At 45.0% G+C, this 22,472-nt stretch overlaps 1 protein-coding gene across 5 annotated transcripts in view; it reads right to left on the bottom strand.

The window, feature by feature from the left end:
* The window catches only part of zbtb47b (zinc finger and BTB domain containing 47b), a 338,016-nt gene that overhangs the window by 181,877 nt on the left and 133,667 nt on the right, over positions 1-22,472 (bottom strand). The window lies entirely within an intron of this gene.

Here is a 22,472-nt window from a genome sequence, read left to right as displayed (position 1 = left end):
CCAGGTTGGAGAGTTTACTCATCCGTTCAAAACGTGTCAACGGACAATAGGATTTGGAGAAATCATTTTTTGCTTCTGTCTGGGTGTCGATCCTCACCACAGCAAAACTCGCTGCTTTTGCTGGATTAAACCTGACACAGAACATCAGGCTGGACTCTTTCACAACAGCTACTGAAGGAAAATCCTCCAAATGTTATGGAAACTTCTGCCCCCCTTCCCTCCCACGCCCCAATAAAGAAAATCTCGCCATTAAGTGAAAAAATTCTTGATCAGTCCTAAAAGCAACCCTCATTTAAACCTGTATCCTACTCTCACAGTTTAATTACAGTAATGTTCTGGATTCATTAACATAATTCGTCTTCCACTGCAAGATTATTTTCAAGATTAAGGGATAAGGAGCCAAAATTCCTGTAAATCTGTGTTGGTTGTGGCTCGGTGGGTAACGCTCTTATCTCAACATCAGTCGGCTGTGGATTCACCTCCACATCTAGGCTAACACCCCCCTGTAATACTGCAGGAGTGCTGCCCTGTTAAAAATGCTGTTTTCTAGATACCATGTTAAATGGAGGCTCTGCCGCTCATTTGGATGTAAATGATTCCAAGGGGCTACATTTAAGAGTAGCAAGTTAACCCTGGTGTCCTAACTAACTTTCATTTGTCATATACACTGGGTGTTCATAAATGTGTGTGTATATAAATATCTATAGTGAGAGTACCTTTAAGAAATGGGTGTTTACTACTGCAGTGATGTCAGAGAGTGGGTTGAGCTGGGCTGTCTGTCAGCTTTTTACTTTCGTTTTTGAGCAGGCTGCAGGGTGTGTTTTAGTTTTGTTTTCAGTGTTGGAGCTGAAGCCAGACCAAGCAGGTGTACTGCTGTTCTCTCTGCCATCAAAAGACTATCTCTAGGAACTGATATCCATAAGGGCACATAAAGGGAAGCAAGAGGGTAAAGAAAGGGAGCGATTGTTGGAAGAACTTTTGAGGGTGGACAGGCAATATGCAGAGGCACCGGAGGAGGGACTGTACAGGGAAAGACAAAGGTTACATGTGGAGTTTGACCTGCTGACCACGGGTAAGGCAGAGGCACAGTGGAGGAGGGCACAGGGTGTACAATATGAGTATGGAGAGAAGGCGAGTCGGCTACTGGCCCACCAATTGAGGAAGAGGGGAGCAGCGAGGGAGATAGGTGGGGTGAGAGATGAGGGAGAGATGGAACGGGGAGCGGAGAGAGTGAAGGCATTCTATGAGAGGTTATACAAGGCTCAGCCCCCGGAAGGGAAGGAGGGAATGAGGTGTTTCCTGGATCAGCTGGAATTCCCGAAGGTGGAGGAGCAGGAGAGGGCGGGACTGGGAGCACAGATTGAGATGGAGGAGGTGGTAAAAGGGATTGGGAGCATGCAAGCGGGGAAGGCCCCGGGACCGGATGGATTCCCGGTGGAATTTTACCGCAAATATATGGACCTACTGGCCCCGCTTTTGACGAGAACCTTTAATGAGGCCAGGGAAAGGGGGCAGTTGTCCCCGACTATGTCAGAGGCGACGATATCGCTCCTTTTGAAGAAGGATAAAGACCCGCTGCAGTGTGGGTCCTACAGGCCCATTTCCCTTTTAAATGTAGATGCTAAGCTCCTGGCCAAGGTGATGGCGACGAGGATAGAGGACTGTGTCCCAGGGGTGGTCCACGAGGATCAAACTGGGTTCGTTAAGGGGAGTCAGCTGAACACGAACATACGGAGGTTGCTAGGGGTAATGATGATGCCCCCGCCAGAGGGGGAGGCGGAGATAGTGGTGGCGATGGACGCCGAGAAAGCATTCGACAGAGTGGAGTGGGATTATCTGTGGGAGGTGCTGAGGAGATTTGGTTTTGGAGAAGGGTTTATTGGATGGGTACAGCTGCTGTACAGGGCCCCGGAGGCAAGTGTGATCACGAACAGGCAGAGGTCCGACTACTTCCGTCTTCATAGAGGGACGAGGCAGGGGTGTCCCCTGTCTCCGTTACTGTTTGCATTGGTGATTGAGCCCCTGGCCATAGCACTAAGGGGCTCCAGGAAGTGGAGGGGAGTACTCAGGGGAGGAGAAGAACACCGGGTATCTTTGTATGCAGATGATTTATTGCTGTATGTTGCGGACCCAGTGGAGGGGATGCCTGAGATAATGCAGACACTCAGGGAGTTTGGGGAATTTTCGGGGTACAAATTGAATATGGGGAAGAGTGAGTTGTTTGTGGTGCATCCGGGGGAGCAGAGCAGGGGAATAGATGATTTACCGCTGAGGAAGGTAATAAGAGATTTCAGGTACTTAGGGATTCAGATAGCCAGGAGTTGGGGAACCTTACATAGGCTTAATTTAACAAGATTGGTGGAACAGATGGAGGAGGATTTTAAGAGATGGGACATGGTGGCCCTGTCACTGGTGGGTAGGGTGCAGGCGGTCAAAATGGTAGTCCTCCCGAGATTCCTTTTTGTATTTCAGTGCCTTCTGGTGATGGTCACGAAGGCTTTTTTCAAGAAAATTGAGAAAAGTGTCATGAGTTTTGTGGGCCGGGAAGACTCCGAGAGTGAGGAGGGGGTTCTTGCAGCGTAGCAGGGATAGGGGGGGATGGCACTACCAAGCCTAAGTGAATATTACTGGGCCGCCAATATCTCAATGGTGTGTAAGTGGATGGGAGAAGGGGCGGGAGCGGCGTGGAAGAGATTGGAGATGGCGTCCTGCAAAGGAACCAGCTTACAAGCACTGGTGACGGCGCCGTTGCCGTTCTCCCCGAAGAAATACACCACAAGTCCAGTGGTGGTGGCAACGCTAAAAATTTGGGGGCAGTGGAGACGACATAGGGGAAGGACGGGAGCCTCGGTGCGGCCCCCGATAAGAAATAACCATAGGTTTGTCCCGGGGAGAATAGATGGGGGATTTGGAGCATGGCAGAGAGCTGGGGTTGTGCAACTGAGAGATCTGTTCGTAGACGGGACGTTTGCAAGTCTGGGAGCGCTGACGGAAAAATATGGGTTGCCCCAAGGGAATGCATTTCGGTACATGCAACTGAGGGCATTTGCGAGGTAACAGGTGAGGGAATTCCCGCAGCTCCCGGCGCAGGAGATTCAAGACAGAGTGATCTCAGGGACATGGGTGGGGGATGGTAGGGTGTCGGATATATACAGGGAAATGAGGGACGAGGGGGAGATAATGGTGGATGAGCTGAAGGGGAAATGGGAAGAGGAGCTGGGGGAAGAGATTGAGGACGGGCGGTGGGCTGATGCCCTACGGAGGGTAAACTCGTCGTCCTCGTGCGCCAGGCTAAGCCTGATACAGTTCAAGGTTTTGCACAGGGCGCATATGACCGGAGCAAGGCTCAGTAAATTTTTCCGGGTAGAGGATAGGTGTGGGAGATGCTCGAGAAGCCCAGCAAACCACACCCACATGTTTTGGTCATGCCCGGCACTGCAGGGGTTCTGGGTGGGGGTGGCAAAGGTGCTTTCGAAGGTGGTGGGGGTCCGGGTCGAGCCAGGCTGGGGGTTGGCTATATTTGGGGTTGCAGAAGAGCCGGGAGTGCAGGAGGCAAAAGAGGCTGGTGTCTTGGCCTTTGCGTCCCTAGTAGCCCGGCGAAGGATATTGCTTATGTGGAAGGAAGCCAAACCCCCGGGCGTGGAGACCTGGATAAATGACATGGCAGGGTTTATAAAACTGGAAAGGATAAAGTTCGCACTAAGTGGTTCGGCTCAAGGGTTCACCAGGCGGTGGCAACCGTTCATTGACTACCTGGCAGAACGATAAAGGAAATGGGAAGGCAACAGCAGCAACCCGGGGGGGGGGGGGGGGGGCTCGGGCAGGTCCTCAGGGGTGTTTTTGTATAGATATTTGTACTTGGTTATGTATATTGGATTGTTTGATTTTATCTCTGGAGAGTTATTATTTTTGTTATGGCAGTTGCCATTTAGTTTATGTATTATTTATTTATGTGTTAAAACGGTCACAGTTATTTATATTGTTTTATTGTTGTAAAAAGGTAAACCTTCGTGTTGTTTTGTTTGACCGGAAAAAATTTGAATAAAATATATATTTTTTTAAAAAGACTATCTCTTGATCATTTGATGAATTCAGAATTATAAATGTTTTCAGTAGTGACTTTAACCTGATGTGCTTCTGATAAAGGTTTTGTTTTAAGTCGTATGGATGTTAAAAAGGAAACTTAAAGGTTTACATAGTGTTGTAGTCTTTGGGGGTTGTATTTGAATTAATGGTTGCTAAGATGTTCACTGTATGTTTTAAAAAGGTTAACTCGAGTTCATAGACTAAACATTGCTTTGCTTTAAAAAATACTTTTCCATTTCTGCTGTATCACACCTGTAGAGTGGGCAGTGCGCTCCCATACCACAATCTAGTAAAAGTTGTGGAAAAGGTGAACTCCATGATATACTTTGGGGTTCTCTAAACCCTGGCCCATAACACATTCCTCAATCAACATCTCACAAAAATCAGATTGTGATCTTTCCACATTACTGTTTGTGGGAGTTTTCTGTGCATAAATTGGCATTACAGCAATGAGCTTCATTGGCTGCAAACTACTTTGTACTAATGTATAGAATCACAGAATTTAGAGTGCGGAAGGAGGCCATTCGGCCCATCGAGTCTGTATCGGCCCTTGGAAAGACCACCCTACTTAAGCCCAAGCTTCCACCCTATCCCCGTAACCCAGCCTAATCTTTTGGACACGAAGGGGCAATTTATCATGGCCAATCCACCTAACCTGCACATTTCTGTGCAGGTTAGGTGGATTGGCCATGATAAATGGAGTAGCTGGTTGGAGAGAATATTATAGCTGTACTGTGGGAGGATACCTCAGAGGGCTCATGCAGTGAGGCTGTCTTGGTTAGAGGGGCAATCACAATGTTGGGTGTTTATTACAGGCCCCCAAACTGCCAGCGAGAGATAGAGGACCAAATATGTAGAGAGATTTTTGATAGGTGCAAATGTAACAGGGTTGTTCTGTAGGGGATTTTAATTTCTCCTATATTGACTGGGACTCATCTAGTGCTGGGGGCTTGGATGGGGCAGAGTTTGTATCCAGGAAGGCTTCTTGATGCAATATGTAGAGTCCAACTAGGGAAGGGGTAGTACTGGACCTGGTATTGGGGAATGAGCCTGGACAGGTGGTTGAGGTTTCAGTAGGGGAACATTTTGGGAGTAGTGACCACAATTCCTTAAGTTTATATGGTTAGTCCAGTTCGGTTTCTGATCAATGATAATGGAGGGGACTCTTATTGGTTTTCTTCTCTCAATAAGAATTGAGTCCAGTTTGTAGTCTTTTTGTTACTCACTTCACTGGTAAACACTTCAATAAGAACTACAGAACTGAATAAAACTTGGCCCATGGGCAAGTACAAACTGAATAAAACGTAGAAATGAAATATCAAACAATATATAAAGTCAAGCACGTGGCAAAAGCATAATCACAAAAGAAATCACTAAACACAAACAAAACAGATAAATGATTCAAGAATTCAGGATCAAAAACCTGAACCACGAGGTCCTATTTTTAATGGGATTCTTATCTCTGGTTTAAACCCTCCTTTGTGTTCATTGGCTTCTAATTTTTAGCTGGGGCCTCCCTGTTTGTTCAAATGAATGTCTGTTACTGAGAGGATAACTTGTTAATCAAACATTGGACATTACTTGAGACTAATTCTCAGCAGGTCTGTCAACATCTGTAGGGAGAGAAAAGAGCTAACATTTCGAGACCAGATGACCCTTTGTCTAAGCTGAAAGACAGAGAAAGTTGGAAATATTTATACTGTGGAGTGAGAGAATGATGAGTCATAGCCACAGAAACCAGGGGAACAGGGTGCTAATAGCCACAGGACCCAAGGGAAAAGCGTGCTGATGGCAGTCCCCAGAGAGAACAACAGGTGTGAAAGGCCAAACAGCAGAGAAGCTAACATCAGAGGGTAAACTCTCTTTTTTTCATCCAGGGAACTCTGGATTTGTTTGCCATCCCTTTTCCTTTCGAGGGAATATACCTCAACTGTGCCTGAAGTCTCTCTTTGAAAGTTGCTCATTGTTCAACTACCATTTTCAATGCCAACCTTTGAAGACTCTAGTTTGGCCCAGATCCGCTCTGACCGCATTGAAGTTCGTTTTCCCCCAGCTAATTATTCTTACTCTGGATTGTTCTTTGCCTTTTTCCATATTACATCTAAACCTCATGATATAATGATCACTGCCCCCTCTACTCTATATGTTCTCTGACTGATACTATCCACTTAGACTACCTCACTCAGTAGTCTAGGAGTGCCTTCTTACTTGTTGCGTTGGAAACATACCAAAGAAACTTTTCCTGAACACACTCTCAGCATCTCTCGGTCCTTCACACCACCACTATCCCAGTCTACATTTGGATAAATAAAATCCGCTTTATAAGTTCGCTATAATTTTTGCACCTTTCTATAATTTCTTTGCAAATTTGTTCCTGCACATCCTTCCCACTAGTTGGTGGCCTACAGACTACACCGAGAAATACAATCACCTTTTTAGTTCCTTACCTCCAGCCAAATAGTTTCTGCCCTTGACCCCTCTGGCATATACTTTTTCTACAGCATCACAATCTTCTCCCTTACCAATACCACCAACCATTCTCCCTTATCTTTAAAAAAAAAGTTAGAGTACCTAATTATTTGTGTCCAATTGAGGGGCAATTTAGCGTGGCCAGCATTGCTGCCTCATCGCGCTGAGGACCCAGGTTCGAGCCCGGCCCCAAGGTCACTGTCCTTGTGGTGTTTGCACATTCTACCAGTGTCTGCTTGGGTCGCACCCCCACAAACCCAAAGATATGCAGGGTAGTTGATTGGCCACGCCAAATTGCACCTTAATTGGAAAAAATGAATTGGGTACTCTAAATTTAAAAAAGAAATTTGTGTCTGTAACTCACCAGTTTTACTGACCACACTCTGTGCATTCACAGTAACTCCTGATTTAGACTCTATTACTTTCTCCCTTCCTCGGACTCCACCGTACTATTCCTTATTCTGTTATCTATAGTGCCCAATATTCTGTGCACCTTTATATACCTCTGATATTATCTCTTGATTCCCACACACCTGTCAAGTTAGTTCAAATCCTCCACAATAGGACGAGGAAAATGCCCCACAAGGAATTCAGTCCCAGCTTTATTTAGGTGCAAACTGTCCAGCCTATAAGGCGCCTGTTCAAGTACACCCGAGGGAGAATTCAGAATATCCAATTCATCTAGCACTTGTTGGTGCATGAGATAATATCAGAGGAATATCAAGGTGCGCAGAATACTGGGCACTATCCCACAGAGACGGGTCCCAATTTCCCAAAAATCGAAACCCTTTTCTCCTGCACCATTTTTCGAGCCACACATTCATCTGCTTTATCCTCAAATTTCTATACCGACTTGCATTCAGAGATGACTACTTTTGAAGCCCTGCTTGTTAATTTCCGACCGAGCTCCACATGAAAATGTGTGTAGAACCACATCCCTCTTTCTGCTCATGTTGTTTATACAAATGTGGACCACAATGGCCCTCAGAGTACTTCTCCAGCCACCTCAGTGTCACCCTCCCTAGCACCAGGGAGGCAACATACCATAGTGGATTCATGTCTGCGGCCTGCGATTCTGTTAAGTACCTTGGGATGTTTCTCTATGTTAAAGAAGTTAATTCAAGTTATTGTTGATGGTGGCATGGATAAACATGCACCAACAAGTCACAGTTCCAGGGTAGGGTCCCAGGTTCGATTCCTCAAGTTCAATTCCAGGCTTGGGTCACTGTGTGTGGAGTCTGCACGTTCTCCTTTTGTCTGCGTGGGTTTCCTCCGGGTGCTCCTGTTTCCTCCCACAAGTCCCGAAAGACGCGCTGTTCGGTGAATTGGATGTTCTGAATTCTCCATCTGGTGTACTCCAACAGGAGCCTTAATGTGGCGACTAGGGGCTTTTCACAGTAACTTCATTACAGTGTTAATGTAAGCCTACTTGTGACAATAAAGATTATTATAAGACTATGTTTAGGACATTTGAAGTATCCCACCTGGTGCCAGGAACCAAAATATATTTCTTCCCAGATTATGGATGCCTACATGGACTGAATCAAGGTCTAAAGATTGAATATTTTGCTGTAAAAATTCAGCTCATATTAGGATTAGTTGTAACCACTATAATCTTGAAGTAGCAGTTCACTCACAAAAAAAATGTTCGGGATGGAGTAAACAGATTCAAGAATTTATCAGCAACAATATAGAAATTCATGTGGAAATATGGTAGTGTCCTAGGCCCAATGCTTCAACGACCTTCCTTCCATCATAAAGGTCAGAAGTGAGGATGTTCAGTGATGTTTGCATTATGTTTAGTATCATTCATGACTCCTCAGACACTGAAGCAATCTATGCTAATATATAGCAAGATCTGGACAATGTTCAGGCTTGAGCCAATGGGTAACATTTGCACCACACAAGTGCAGCAAGGCAATTAACATCCCCAATAAGAAAGAATCTAACCATCGCCCCTTGACATTCAATGGCATTACCATCACCAAATCCCCCATATCAACATCCTGTGGGTTACCATTGACCAGAAACCTAACTGGATCAGCATTATTAAATACTGTGGCTACAAAAGCAAAATCTGTAGCGAATAACTCACCTGCCTGACCAGAGCCCATTCACCATCTACAAGTCACGAGTGTGATGGAATACTCTCCAATTATCTGATGAGTGACACTCCTGCAACAGTGGGAGCAGTGTTTCCCACCCGAAAGATGACCTGCAGCAACTCACCAAGGCTCTCGAAACAGAAATTTCCAAGCCTGCAACCACTACCATCTGGAAGGACAAGGGCAGCAGAACTTGGGAACACCATGACCTGCAAGTCCCCCTCCAAGCCACTCGCCACCCTGAGTTGGAAATCTATTGCATTTCCTTCATTGTTGCTGGATCAATATCCTGAAACTACCAACCTAACAGCACTGTGGGTGCACCTACACCTCAGGGACTGCAGCTGTTCAAGAATGCAGCTCACCACCATCTTCTCAAGGGCAATTACAGATGGACAGCAAATGCTGGGCTAACCAGCGATGCCCACGCACCATTCAAGAATAAAAGATTACCAAAGCAGGTATTACCTGAAAGGCTGCCAGTGGACAAGGTTCACTGTTTATTAGCAGGAGCAAGTAACACCAGTTTTTTTCTGAATCTTTAACTCTAGATACAGCAGCATATAACACCCTAGGTTTAGGCTAGTTAACTTAAATCCAACTGGGGTCAAACCATTTTTAAAAAGGCATATACTTGGCACTTCTATAACTCTGATGCTCAGCATGCATCTTTTCTTCACTCCCCCTCCTTGATGAAACAACATGGAATATTATTAAATAAATGGATGATATTATAAACGTCTGACCATTCATTGTGACTTTATGTTCAATTTTCTTTACAACCTCTGAAATGATCACCAAACAATGGAAAACTGGATAAACAGATCTCTGATTTGCTGTGACCTACTTTGCTTCCTGCCAAAGTCTCTGTCAATGTTTGTGTCCTCGAAAAAGATGCAAATAATTTATTTCTGTATACTCAGTGCTCAAACGGATGTTGTAGACCCGATTAGCAGCATGACCATATGTAACTGGAAACCTGATTAGCAGCAAACGAGCTGGCAGTCACCATTTTGGCATCACTCAATTAAGCAGTGTGAAAACTTTCATTATTTTAAAGTTTGTTTCTAATTAAGGGGCAACTTAGCATGGCCACTCCACCTACCTTTCACATCTTTGGGTTGTGGGGGTGAGACCCACAGACACGGAGAGAATGTACAAACTCCACACAGACAGTGACCCGGGACTGGGTCCTCAGCGCTGTGAGGTGGCAGTGTTAACCACTGTGCCATCCCAAGCAGTTTCAGAATGAGTCCACATGTCCTATGCAGACAAACACAGCAGCCCATCAGCAATTCACACAAATACTAATGATATATAATCTGAACTCATTGCAAAGTAAATCACAATCCCACAGCACACTGGCCATTTTGATTTGAGTTACCATTATGTTTTTGGTCTTGTGAAGGTGACGAGATGAAACACTATAACAAGCTCTGTATTTACTGTCAAGTTTTTAAATAGGCAAATACAAAACCTCGTCGACATCGCACCCAGTGTTCAAGCTTTTTAAAATTAGCTTGTGGGGTGTAGCCAACGCTGGGCCAGCATTTATTGCCCATTTCTAACTCTTGAACCACTGCCGTAATGTGTTATAGATAGTAAGTTCTTTGCTTTTGACGCAGCGACGATCAAGGAACAATGATATATTTCAAAATCAGTATGGTGTGAGACTTGGGTGTGGGTTGTGTGCCCATGCTCCTGCTACCCTTGTCCCGAGTGGTAGAAATCATGGATATTTGATGGTGCTACCAAAGAAGCCGAGGTGATTTGCTGCATTGCATATTGTTATGGTACATGGTACAGCCAATGTGTGTGTGCTGGTGGAGGGAGTGAATGCTTTCTGTTGGTGCGGTTATATGTCAATCAAGTGGGTTGCTTTGCCACTGTTTAAAAATAAGGGGTCACTTTTTTAAGACAGAGGTGAGGGGGGAAAAAATCTCTGAAGGATGAGACACTTTTATCTCTTCCTCAAAAGATGACTGAGGAAGAGTCTTTGATTTTTTAAAAATGATTATTCATTTACAAGATATGGGCATCGCTGGTTAGACCAGCGTTTATTGCCTATCCCAAATTGCCCTTCAGAAGGTAGTGGTGAGCTGCCTTCTTGAACCGCTGCAGTCCTTGAGGTGCAGGTACACCCACTGTGCTGTTTGGGGGGCAGTTCCAGGATGTTGCCTCAGCGACAGTGAAGGAACGGCGATATATTTCCAAGTCAGGGTTGTGAATGACTTGGAGGGGAACCTCCAGGTGGTGGGGCTTCCAGGTATCTGCTGTTCTTGTCCTTCTATGGTAGGGATCGTGGATTTGGAAGGAACCTTGGTGAGTTACTGCAGTGCATCGTGTAGATGGTACATTCGGCTGCCACTGTTCGTCGGTGGTCGAGGGTTTGAATGTTTGGGGAAGGGGAGCAATCAAGCGGGCTGCTTTGTCCTGGAAGGTGTCGACCTTCTTGAGTGTTGTTGGCGCTGCACTCATCCAGGCAAGTGGAGAATATTCCATTGCACTCCTGATTTATGCCTTGTAGATGGCAGACAGGCTTTGGGACGTCAGGAGGTGAGTTACTCGCCACAGGATTCCTAGCCTTTGACCTTCTCTGGTAGCCACAGTATTAATATTGCTGGTCCAGTTTAGTTTCTGATCAATGGTAATCCCCAGGATGTTGAATGTGGGGGATTCAGCACGATGGTAATGCCGTTGAATGTCAAGGAGCAGTGGTTAGATCCTCTCTTGTAGGAGATGGTCATTGCCTGGCACTTGTGTGGCGGGAATGTAACTTACCACTTGTCAGCCCAAGAAGCCTTGATATTGTCCAGGACTTGCTGCATTTGGAAATGGACTGCTTCATTATTTGAGGAGTCACAAATGGTGCTGAACATTGTGCAGTCATCCGCAAACATCCCCACTTTTGACCTTATGGTGAAAGGGAGGTGAAGCATTGATGAAACAGCTGAAGATGGCAGGGCTAGAACACTACCCTGAGGAACTCCTGTAGCGATGTCATGGAGGTAAGGTGACTGACCTCCAACCACCACAACCATCTTTCTTTGTGCCAGGTATGACTCTTAACAAGGGAGCGTTTTCCCCGATTCCCATTGCCTCCAGTTTAGCTAGGCCTCCTTGGTGCCATACTCGGTCAAATGCTGCCTTGATGTTAAGGCAGTCACTCTCACATCGGCTCTGGCATTCAGCTCTTTTGTCCATATTTGAACCAAGGGTGTAATGAGGTCAGGAGCTGAGTGACCCTGGCGGAACTGAGTATTCGTGATCAGGTTATTGCTGAGTGAGTGCAGCTTGATAGCACTGTTGATGATGCCTTCCATCACTTTGTTGATGATGGAGGGTAGACCGATAGGGCGGTAATTGCCTGGGTTGGATTTGTCCAGTGTCCTGTGCACAGGACACACCTGGGAATTTTTTCACATTGCCAGGTAGATGCCAGTGTTGTAGCTGCACTGGAACAGCTTGACTAGGGTTGCGGCAAATTCTGGAGCACAAGTCTTCAGTACTATTGTCGGAATATGACGTTTATTTAGATTTTCAGAAGGCCTTTGACAAGGTGCCGCATAGGAGATTATTAAATAAGTTAAGAGCCCATGGTGTTACGGGTAAGATCCTGGCATGGATGGAGGATTGGCTGACTGGCAGAGGGCAGGATGTGGGGATAAAGGGGTCTTTTTCAGGATGGCAGCCCGTGACTAGTGGTGTCCCTCAGGGGTCTGTGCTGGGGCCGCAACTTTTCACAATATATATTAATGATCTGGAGGAAGGAACTGAAGGCACTGTTGCTAAGTTTGCAGATGATACAAAGATCTGTAGAGGGGCAGGTAGTATTGAGGAAGTAGGGGGCTGCAAAAGGTCTTGGACAGACTAGGAGAGTGGGCAAAGAAGTGGCAGATGCAATACAATGTCGGAAAATGTGAGGTTATGCACTTTGGAAGGAGGCATAGACTATTTTCTAAATGGAGAAATGCCTAGGAAATCAGAAACACAAAGGGACTTGGAAGTCCTTGTTCAAGATTCTCTTAAGGTTAACATGCAGGTTCAGTTGGCAGTTAGGAAAGCAAATGCCATGTTAGCATTCATGTCGAGAGGGCTAGAATACTCGACCAGGGATGTACTTCTGAGGCTGTATAAAGCTCTGGTCAGGCCCCATTTGGAGTATTGTGAGCAGTTTTGGGCCCCGTATCTAAGGAAGGATGTGATGGCCTTGGAAAGGTGCCAAAAAAGGTTCACAAGAATGATCCCTGGAATGAAGAGCTTGTCATACGAGGAACGGTTGAGGACTCTGGGTCTGTACTCGTTGGAGTTTAGAAGGATGAGGGGTTATCTTATTGAAACTTATAGGGTACTGCGAGGCCTGGATAGAGTGCACGTGGAGAGGATGTTTCCACTTGTAGGAAAAACTAGAACCAGAGGACATAATCTCAGACTAAAGGGACAATCCTTTAAAACAGAGATGAGGAGGAATTTCTTCAGCCAGAGGGTGGTGAATCTGTAAAACTCTTTGCCGCAGAAGGCTGTGGAGGCCAAATCACTGAGTGTCTTTAGGACAGATAGGTTCTTTATTAATAAGGGAATCAGGGGTTATGGGGAGAAGGCTAGAGAATGGGGATGAGAAACATATCAGCCATGATTGAATGGCGGAGCAGACTCGATGAGTTGAGTGGCCTAATTCTGCTCCAATATCTTATGGTCTAATATTGTCAAGGCCTAAAACCTTTGCAGTATCCAGTGCCTTCAACAATTTCTTGATATCATGTGGAGTGAGTCGTATTGGCTGAAGACTGATATCTGTGATGCTGGGGGCCTCCGGCGGAGATCGAGATAGATCATCCACTCAGCACTTCTGGCTGAAGATTGTTGCGAATGCCTCAGCCTGGTCTTTTGCACAGATGTGCTGGGCTCCTCCATTGTTGAGGGTGGAGAAATTTGTGGAGCCCCCTCCTCCAGTCAGTTGTTTAATTGTCCACCACCCCTTCACGCCGGGATGTGGCAGGCCTGCAGAGCTTAGAACTGATGTGTTTGTTGTGGAATCGCTTAGCTCTTGTCTATTATTTGCTGTTTGGCCTACAAGTAGTCCTGTGTTGTAGCTTTACCAGGTTGACACCCCATTTTTCAGTATGCCTGATGTTGCTCTTGGCATGCTCTCCTGCACTCTTCATTGAACCAGGGTTGATCCACTTGATGGTAATTGTAGAGTGGCAGATATGCTGGGCTCTGAGGTTGCAGATTGTGGTTGAATATAATTTTGCTGCTGCTGATGGCCCACAGCGCCTCATGGATGTCCAGTCTCGAGTTGCTAGATCTGTTTGAAGTCATCGTTAATGGTACAAAGGCCTTGAGGAGTCAGGATGAAAGTCACTTGCCACAGACAATTTCCAGTCTCTGACGTGCTCCTGTAGCCATGGTATGTGAGGCTGGGCCAGTTGTTTTTGGTCAATAGTAACCCCCTGGATGTTGATGGTAAAATTAATTAGATGATGGTACAGTAATTGAATGTCATGGGAGGTTTTAGACATATTCTTGAGAGATGGGAGGGAGGGAGGTTGTGAGGGACATGTGCCTGTCAGGAGTGGGGGAAGAGAAAAAGGGAAAGGTGAGACTACCAACTGGGTGGGTGGGGGAAGTGGTTGCAAGGGAGGTTGTTTGACAAGATGGCAGGAGCAGTCGGGAAGATGATAGTGTCCTCCATGATTTTCTGTATAGGTGATGGGCAATTCCTTTAGCAATGTCAGGTCATTTAGTTATCCCCTCAGTGCAGCTGCTGCAATGCCAGATATCTTACCAAATTATTGTTCAACAGTATGATGTATGATGAGAGAGTAAGTTAATAAATTTGATTTCTCAATTTCTTTTAATATCTGTTAAGGATCCTTCCTGTTTATTCCCCCATTTCCCCTTTCTTTTATTTTGCTGTTTTTGATCGTTGGATGATGAACAGACTTGTATCTTTTAAGTTGAGCAGCAGAATTCAGAGGTGACAGGAGAGAATATTCTGCTAGTTTAAACAGGAGTTCCAGGCTCATCAGCACTAGAGATGGGGTGGGACTTGGTTTGATTGATTGGCTGGTGGCCAGTGAATTGGTCCAAAAGGCCATACTCTGTCCGGTAATGGGTGGTGATGTGACCCTAACCCAGTGGAAAGATTTTCAGAGTTCCAAGGAATTTCAGTTTGACTCCTGGCAGCAGAAAGACAATAACCTTCTTGCTCTTTCTCCAGAAGGGCTGTATTCCTGGGGCTGCAGATAATCTGAATGAATCTACAGGAAAAACATTACGGATTGCAAACAAAGACTAGAACCTGCTATCTTTCTTCAGAAAGCTGCGAGTGCTGTATTTCTGAAACTAAGTGAATCCACAATAAAACCACAAATTGACAGCAAAGTTTGAAAAGGCTTACGGTGTTGAAAATCTACTATTTGAAAGAAAGACTCTTTTTTCTTTCACTTATGATTTTTGACCCCTTTCTTCCCCATTTGTCTGTCTTGTGCGTGTATATAGAGTGGTTGGCAAGTTAAAGTGGGAATTAGGAATTAGATCATAGTTAACCAGGTGTATTTGCTGTATAAATAAAGAGTAATTGTGTTTACATTTAGAAATCTGGTGACTGTAATTATTGAGCAGTCAAGGGCCAAAGACTTTGGGTATTTTTACAAGAATTATTGGTTAATGGTGTCCTGAATATGGGTCATTTAGAGCTGGAATTGACTGCGCACTAGCCCAAGGTGTCGTAACATGTCCCAGAACATGGGTGTTGCTGGCTAGACCAGCCTTTGCATTGCCCATCTCAAATTGCCCTTGAGAAAATGACAGTAAGCGGACTTCAGAAACTGCTACGGTCCATGTGGTGTAGGTATTTGAAGTTTGTTCACAATAATGTACATGTTCTTGTTGGTTTGATAATAGCAAGAAAAATTTCTAGTGCTTTATCTTTCCAAAATTTGCTCGCCAGCCTGAGTGCGAGAAAAAAATTGAAATGCGACCACTCGTGCAAAAAGGTTGGACCTCCCTGATCTAACAGATGTAAGCAAGTTAAGAGTGGTTACCCAAAAAAACTCTTTCCAAAGCATCATTGAAGTTTTACATTCGCAGATACAGTCTTACTAATTAAATAACTAACAATAATTAGAATAATTTGACTAGACATAGCCAACACGGTTTCGTGAAGGGTAGGTCGTGCCTCACAAACCTTATTGAGTTCTTTGAGAAGGTGACCAAACAGGTGGAACAACAAAGAACAAAGAAATGTACAGCACAGGAACAGGCCCTTCGGCCCTCCAAGCCCGTGCCGACCATGCTGCCCGACTAAACTACAATCTTCTACACTTCCTGGGTCCGTATCCCTCTATTCCCATCCTATTCATGTATTTGTCAAGATGCCCCTTAAATATCACTATCGTCCCTGCTTCCACCACCTCCTCCGGTAGCGAGTTCCAGGCACCCACTACCCTCTGCGTAAAAAACTTGCCTCGTACATCTACTCTAAACCTTGCCCCTCTCACCTTAAACCTATGCCCCCTAGTAATTGACCCCTCTACCCTGGGGAAAAGCCTCTGACTATCCACTCTGTCTATGCCCCTCATAATTTTGTATACCTCTATCAGGTCTCCCCTCAACCTCCTTCGTTCCAGTGAGAACAAACCGAGTTTATTCAACCGCTCCTCATAGCTTATGCCCTCCATACCAGGCAACATTCTGGTAAATCTCTTCTGCACCCGCTCTAAAGCCTCCACATCCTTCTGGTAGTGTGGCGACCAGAATTGAACACTATACTCCAAGTGTGGCCTAACTAAGGTTCTATATAGCTGCAACATGACTTGCCAATTCTTATACTCAATGCCCCGGCCAATGAAGGCAAGCATGCCGTATGCCTTCTTGACTATCTTCTCCACCTGTGTTGCCCCTTTCAGTGACCTGTGGACCTGTACTCCGAGATCTCTTTGACTTTCAATACTCTTGAGGGTTCTACCATTCACCGTATATTCCCTACCTGCATTAGACCTTCCAAAATTCATTACCTCACATTTGTCCGGATTAAACTCCATCTGCCATCTCTCCGCCCAAGTCTCCAAACAATCTAAATCCTGCTGTATCCTCCGACAGTCCTCATCGCTATCCGCAATTCCACCAACCTTTGTGTCGTCTGCAAACTTACTAATCAGACCAGTTACATTTTCCTCCAAATCATTTATATATACTACAAAGAGCAAAGGCCCCAGCACTGATCCCTGTGGAACACCACTGGTCACAGCCCTCCAATTAGAAAAGCATCCTTCCATTGCTACTCTCTGCCTTCTATGGCCTAGCCAGTTCTGTATCCACCTTGCCAGCTCACCCCTGATCCCGTGTGACTTCACCTTTTGTACTAGTCTACCATGAGGGACCTTGTCAAAGGCCTTACTGAAGTCCATATAGACAACATCCACTGCCCTACCTGCATCAATCATCTTAGTGACCTCCTCGAAAAACTCTATCAAGTTAGTGAGACACGACCTTCCCTTCACAAAACCGTGCTGCCTCTCACTAATACGTCCATTTGCTTCCAAATGGGAGTAGATCCTGTCTCGAAGAATTCTCTCCAGTAATTTCCCTACCACTGAAGTAAGGCTCACCGGCCTGTAGTTCCCGGGATTATCCTTGCTACCCTTCTTAAACAGAGGAATAACATTGGCTATTCTCCAGTCCTCCGGGACATCCCCCGAAGACAGCGAGGATCCAAAGATTTCCGTCAAGGCCTCAGCAATTTCCTCTCCAGCCTCCTTCAGTATTCTGGGGTAGATCCCATCAGGCCCTGGGGACTTATCTACCTTAATATTTTTTAAGACACCCAACACCTCTTCTTTTTGGATCTCAATGTGACCCAGGCTATCTACACACCCTTCTCCAGACTCAACATCTACCAATTCCTTCTCTTTGGTGAATACTGATGCAAAGTATTCATTTAGTACCTCGCCCATTTCCTCTGGCTCCACACATAGATTCCCTTGCCTATCCTTCAGTGGCCCAACCCTTTCCCTGGCTACCATTTTGCTTTTTATGTACGTGTAAAAAGCCTTGGGATTTTCCTTAACCCTATTTGCCAATGACTTTTCGTGACCCCTTCTAGCCCTCCTGACTCCTTGCTTAAGTTCCTTCTACTTTCCTTATATTCCACGCAGGCTTCATCTGTTCCCAGCCTTTTAGCCCTGATAAATGCCTCCTTTTTCTTTTTGACGAGGCCTACAATATCTCTCGTCATCCAAGGTTCCCGAAAATTGCCGTATTTATCCTTCTTCCTCACAGGAACATACCGGTCCTGAATCCCTTTCAACTGCCACTTGAAAGCCTCCCACATGTCAGATGTTGATTTGCCCACAAACATCCGCCCCCAATCTATGTTCTTCAGTTCCCGCCTAATATTGTTATAATTAGCCTTCCCCCAATTTAGCACATTCATCCTAGGACCACTCTTATCCTTGTCCACCAGTACTTTAAAACTTACTGAATTGTGGTCACTGTTACCAAAATGCTCCCCTACTGAAACATCTACCACCTGGCCGGGCTCATTCCCCAATACCAGGTCCAGTACCGCCCCTTCCCTAGTTGGACTGTCTACATATTGTTTTAAGAAGCCCTCCTGGATGCTCCTTACAAACTCCGCACCGTCTAAGCCCCTGGCACTAAGTGAGTCCCAGTCAATATTGGGGAAGTTGAAGTCTCCCATCACCACAACCCTGTTGTTTTTACTCTTTTCCAAAATCTGTCTACCTATCTGCTCCTCTATCTCCCGCTGGCTGTGGGGAGGTCTGTAGTAAACCCCCAACATTGTGACTGCACCCTTCTTATTCCTGATCTCTACCCATATAGCCTCACTGCCCTCTGAGGTGTCCTCTCGCAGTACAGCTGTGATATTTTCCCGAACCAGTAGCGCAACTCCGCCTCCCCTTTTACATCCCCCTCTATCCCGCCTGAAACATCTAAATCCTGGAACGTTTAGCTGCCAATCCTGCCCTTCCCTCAACCAGGTCTCTGTAATGGCAACAATATCATAGTTCCAAGTACTAATCCGAGCTCTAAGCTCATCTGCCTTACCCGTAAATGGATGAGGGTAAAGCAGTTGATGTGGTGTATATGGATTTCAGTAAAGCGTTTGATAAGGTTCCCCACGGTAGGCTACTGCAGAAAATACGGAAGCATGGGATTCAGGGAGATTTAGCAGTTTGGATCAGAAATTGGCTAGCTGGAAGAAGACAAAGGGTGATGGTTGATGGGAAGTGTTCAGACTGGAGTCCAGTTACTAGTGGTGTACCACAAGGATCTGTTTTGGGGCCACTGCTGTTTGTCATTTTTATAAATGACCTGGAGGAGGGCGCAGAAGAATGGGTGAGTAAATTTGCAGATGACACTAAAGTTGGTGGAGTCGTGGACAGTGCGGAAGGATGTTACAAGTTACAGAGGGACATAGGTAAGCTGCAGCGCTGGGCTGAGAGGTGGCAAATGGAGTTTAATGCAGAAAAGTGTGAGGTGATTCATTTTGGAAGGAATAACAGGAAGACAGAGTACTGGGCTAATGGCAAGATTCTTGGCAGTGTGGATGAGCAGAGAGATCTCGGTGTCCATGTACATAGATCCCTGAAAGTTGCCACTCAGGTTGAGAGGGTTGTTAAGAAGGCGTACGGTGTGTTAGCTTTTATTGGTAGAGGGATTGAGTTTCGGAGCCAGGAGGTCATGTTGCAGCTGTACAAAACTCTGGTGCGGCCGCATTTGGAGTATTGCGTGCAATTCTGGTCGCCGCATTATAGGAAGGATGTGGAAGCATTGGAAAGGGTGCAGAGGAGATTTACCAGAATGTTGCCTGGTATGGAGGGAAGATCTTATGAGGAAAGGCTGAGGGACTTGAGGCTGTTTTCGTTAGAGAGAAAGCTAAGAGGTGACTTAAGTGAGGCATACAAGATGATCAGAGGATTGGATAGGGTGGACAGTGAGAGCCTTTTTCCTCGGATGGGGATGTCTAGCACGAGGGGACATAGCTTTAAATTGAGGGGAGATAGATATAAGACAGATGTCAGAGGTAGGTTCTTTACTCAGAGAGTAGTAAGGTTGTGGAATGCCCTGCCTGCAACAGTAGTGGACTCGCCAACACTAAGGGTATTCAAATGGTCATTGGATAGACATATGGATGATAAGGGAATAGATGGGCTTTAGAGTGGTTTCACAGGTCGGCGCAACATCGAGGGCCGAAAGGCCTGTACTGCGATGTTATGTTCTATGTTCTGACAATTTAAAAAACACTCTCCCCTCGACCCACTTGAATTCAAGTAGTTAACCTGTGCTGGTGAACAGGCTAAGGTATGTGGGTGGCAAGAGGAAATACTCAAAGATACCTGTTTACAGACTACCCCAGAACAGAGGAAAACAATGACAGCCTTTTTTTTATAAAAGAAAAATTAAAAAGGCGGCTGTGGTTTGTGAAGTAAAGGTCATCTGCCAACCTCAAACTGTGTTCCATTAAACCAATATTTTTCAATGTACAAAAATATACATAAAGTGGGTGTATAGATTCATCTGCGTTTTAGTTTCTTCTCTACCTTTATCACATGACATTGGATTCAAAAATACTTTGCAGGGTAACTTAAGCTATGCCCTGCATTCTAGAGTCAGACAGCACAAACTATTCAATACAAATTAATTCATAGAATCCCTAGGCAGAAGGAGGCTATTCGGCCCATCAAGTTTGCACAAACCCTCCAAGAGAGCACTATATCCAGGCCCACTCCCCCGCTCTATCCCCATAACCTAACCTTTGCACGCGAAAGGGCAATTTAGCATGACCAATTCACCTAATAAAAGCAAATTACTGCAGATGCTGGAATCTGCAACGAAAGAGAAAATGCTGGAAAATCTCAGCAGGTCTGGCAGCATCTGTTGGGAGAAAGAAGAGCTGACGTTTCGAGTCCGATGGCTCTTTGTCAAAGCTAACAGACAGAGAAAGTGGGAAATATTTATGCTGTGGAGTGAGAATGAAAGATGAGTCATAGCCACAGAAACCCAGGGAAACCGGGTGCTGACGGCCACAGAAACCAAGGGGGAAAGAGTGCTAATGGCAGTCGCCAGAGAGAACAAAAGATGTGAAAGGTTAAACAGCAGGGAAACTAACATCAGACGATGAACTGTAGATGTGGGGGGAGAGGAAAGGGGAAGCAAAGAGGAGAAAGGTGAAGGAAAGGTGGATAAGATTCACCTAATCCTGCTTTAAAGTTATGTAAACAAATAATTTCTTCAGATTCAGAAAACATTATCTAATTCAGTTTACTCAAAATCCTCAACTAGCCCAAAGTAGTGCTTAAATTGGATTTTATAGATCACGTACTAAGCATTGGACAACCTCCCCATTTCATTCCCCACCTCCCATGAAAATATAAGAGGTTCCATTCTATCTGAATAATGTAATCTCAAACAAGATTAAACCCCCAACATACGCACAAGGAAAATAAAAGCCAGACAGTACGTTCAACATTAACCTCAATTCAGAGCGATCCCTGGGGCACTATGACATTATTATGCATTTGTACAATACAATACTTTTTCCTAAGATGACCATGTGTCACCATACCCCCGACAAGCATAATTTATGCATCACTTCAGAACAGGATATTTTAGTTGCAAAGTCAAGAGAGAAACAGCAGCAAGAGTGGGGGGTCAAAGTAGGGCGGTGGAAAACGGACAGGTTTATTTAACTTGGATACACCCAAAATAATACCACACTATTCACAATTCCAAATTTGCACTCACTTGGGTGAAAATTCCCGAACAGCAGAATATATTTTTTTTAAACCAGGCGATGTTATAATTTGGGACAATTGTCAAATGAAACACTGCGCCCTCCCTCATATAACACAAATCGGAGTGATCATACCGAGGAGTGGTCCTGTACCAGCCTCCCCAACAGGCACCGGAATGTGGCGACTAGGTGCTTTTCACAGTAACTTAATTGAAGCCAACCTGTGACAACAAGCGATTATTATTATACCAAAACTGTAACAACTGCAAACCGGTATGGAAAATGGTTTCATTTGGTCAGACATTCAACTAAAAGCATGAGGGACTAAAATCAATTAAGATGAATAAAACAGCATCAGTACAGAATCAAAACTGACCAAACTGGATAGTACAGCAACCAATAATGCAAGCCAAGTTCTCATATTTCTTACAGATTTTACAGATCAAATATGCTGCTTTAAAAATGTTGTGAACTGTCAACCTGTTTTCAATTCTGCTGCCCACAATATAATTTTAATTCCAAATGTGGACTGATGCCAAGTTATGTGCAGATTAAAAGTATCCAGCTACAAAACATACTGAAATGCTCCTCGAACTCATGCAATCATGAACCAGATATTCAAATTCCTCTCCAATCACCTGCAGATTCTTTGCCAAAGCATTTGGTGAAAATTGCATTAAAAGCCCTCCTCTCGCTGCTGCAACACAAATTAACTCTGAAACTAAAGAACAGCCACCACCCACAATTTTGAAACCTTGCAAACAATGTGATATTAAAATGAAATTATCATTGGATCACAAGATTCAGCTTGCTGCCTAGGAATCACAGGCTGGTATTAGTTTTTCGATTGCTTAAACCCTTTGATTAAACCTACCATCCTAGAAAGCATGCCCGGGAATCTATATTCTACTGCATGGTCATTTGGTGAATATTGGAACTAAAGTGTTGTGGCTCTGACACACACAAAGTTACCTTTTTCTCTCAGAATTCCCCATATTGCTTCAGTCTCTTAGCTGAAGCAGTTGTTTGCACAGCTGTGCTGCCAAGTA

This window comes from Scyliorhinus torazame, chromosome 6 (genome assembly GCF_047496885.1).
Source record: "Scyliorhinus torazame isolate Kashiwa2021f chromosome 6, sScyTor2.1, whole genome shotgun sequence".
In the NCBI taxonomy this organism is placed as follows: domain Eukaryota; kingdom Metazoa; phylum Chordata; class Chondrichthyes; order Carcharhiniformes; family Scyliorhinidae; genus Scyliorhinus; species Scyliorhinus torazame.
This window is presented reverse-complemented; position numbering and strand designations above follow the sequence as displayed.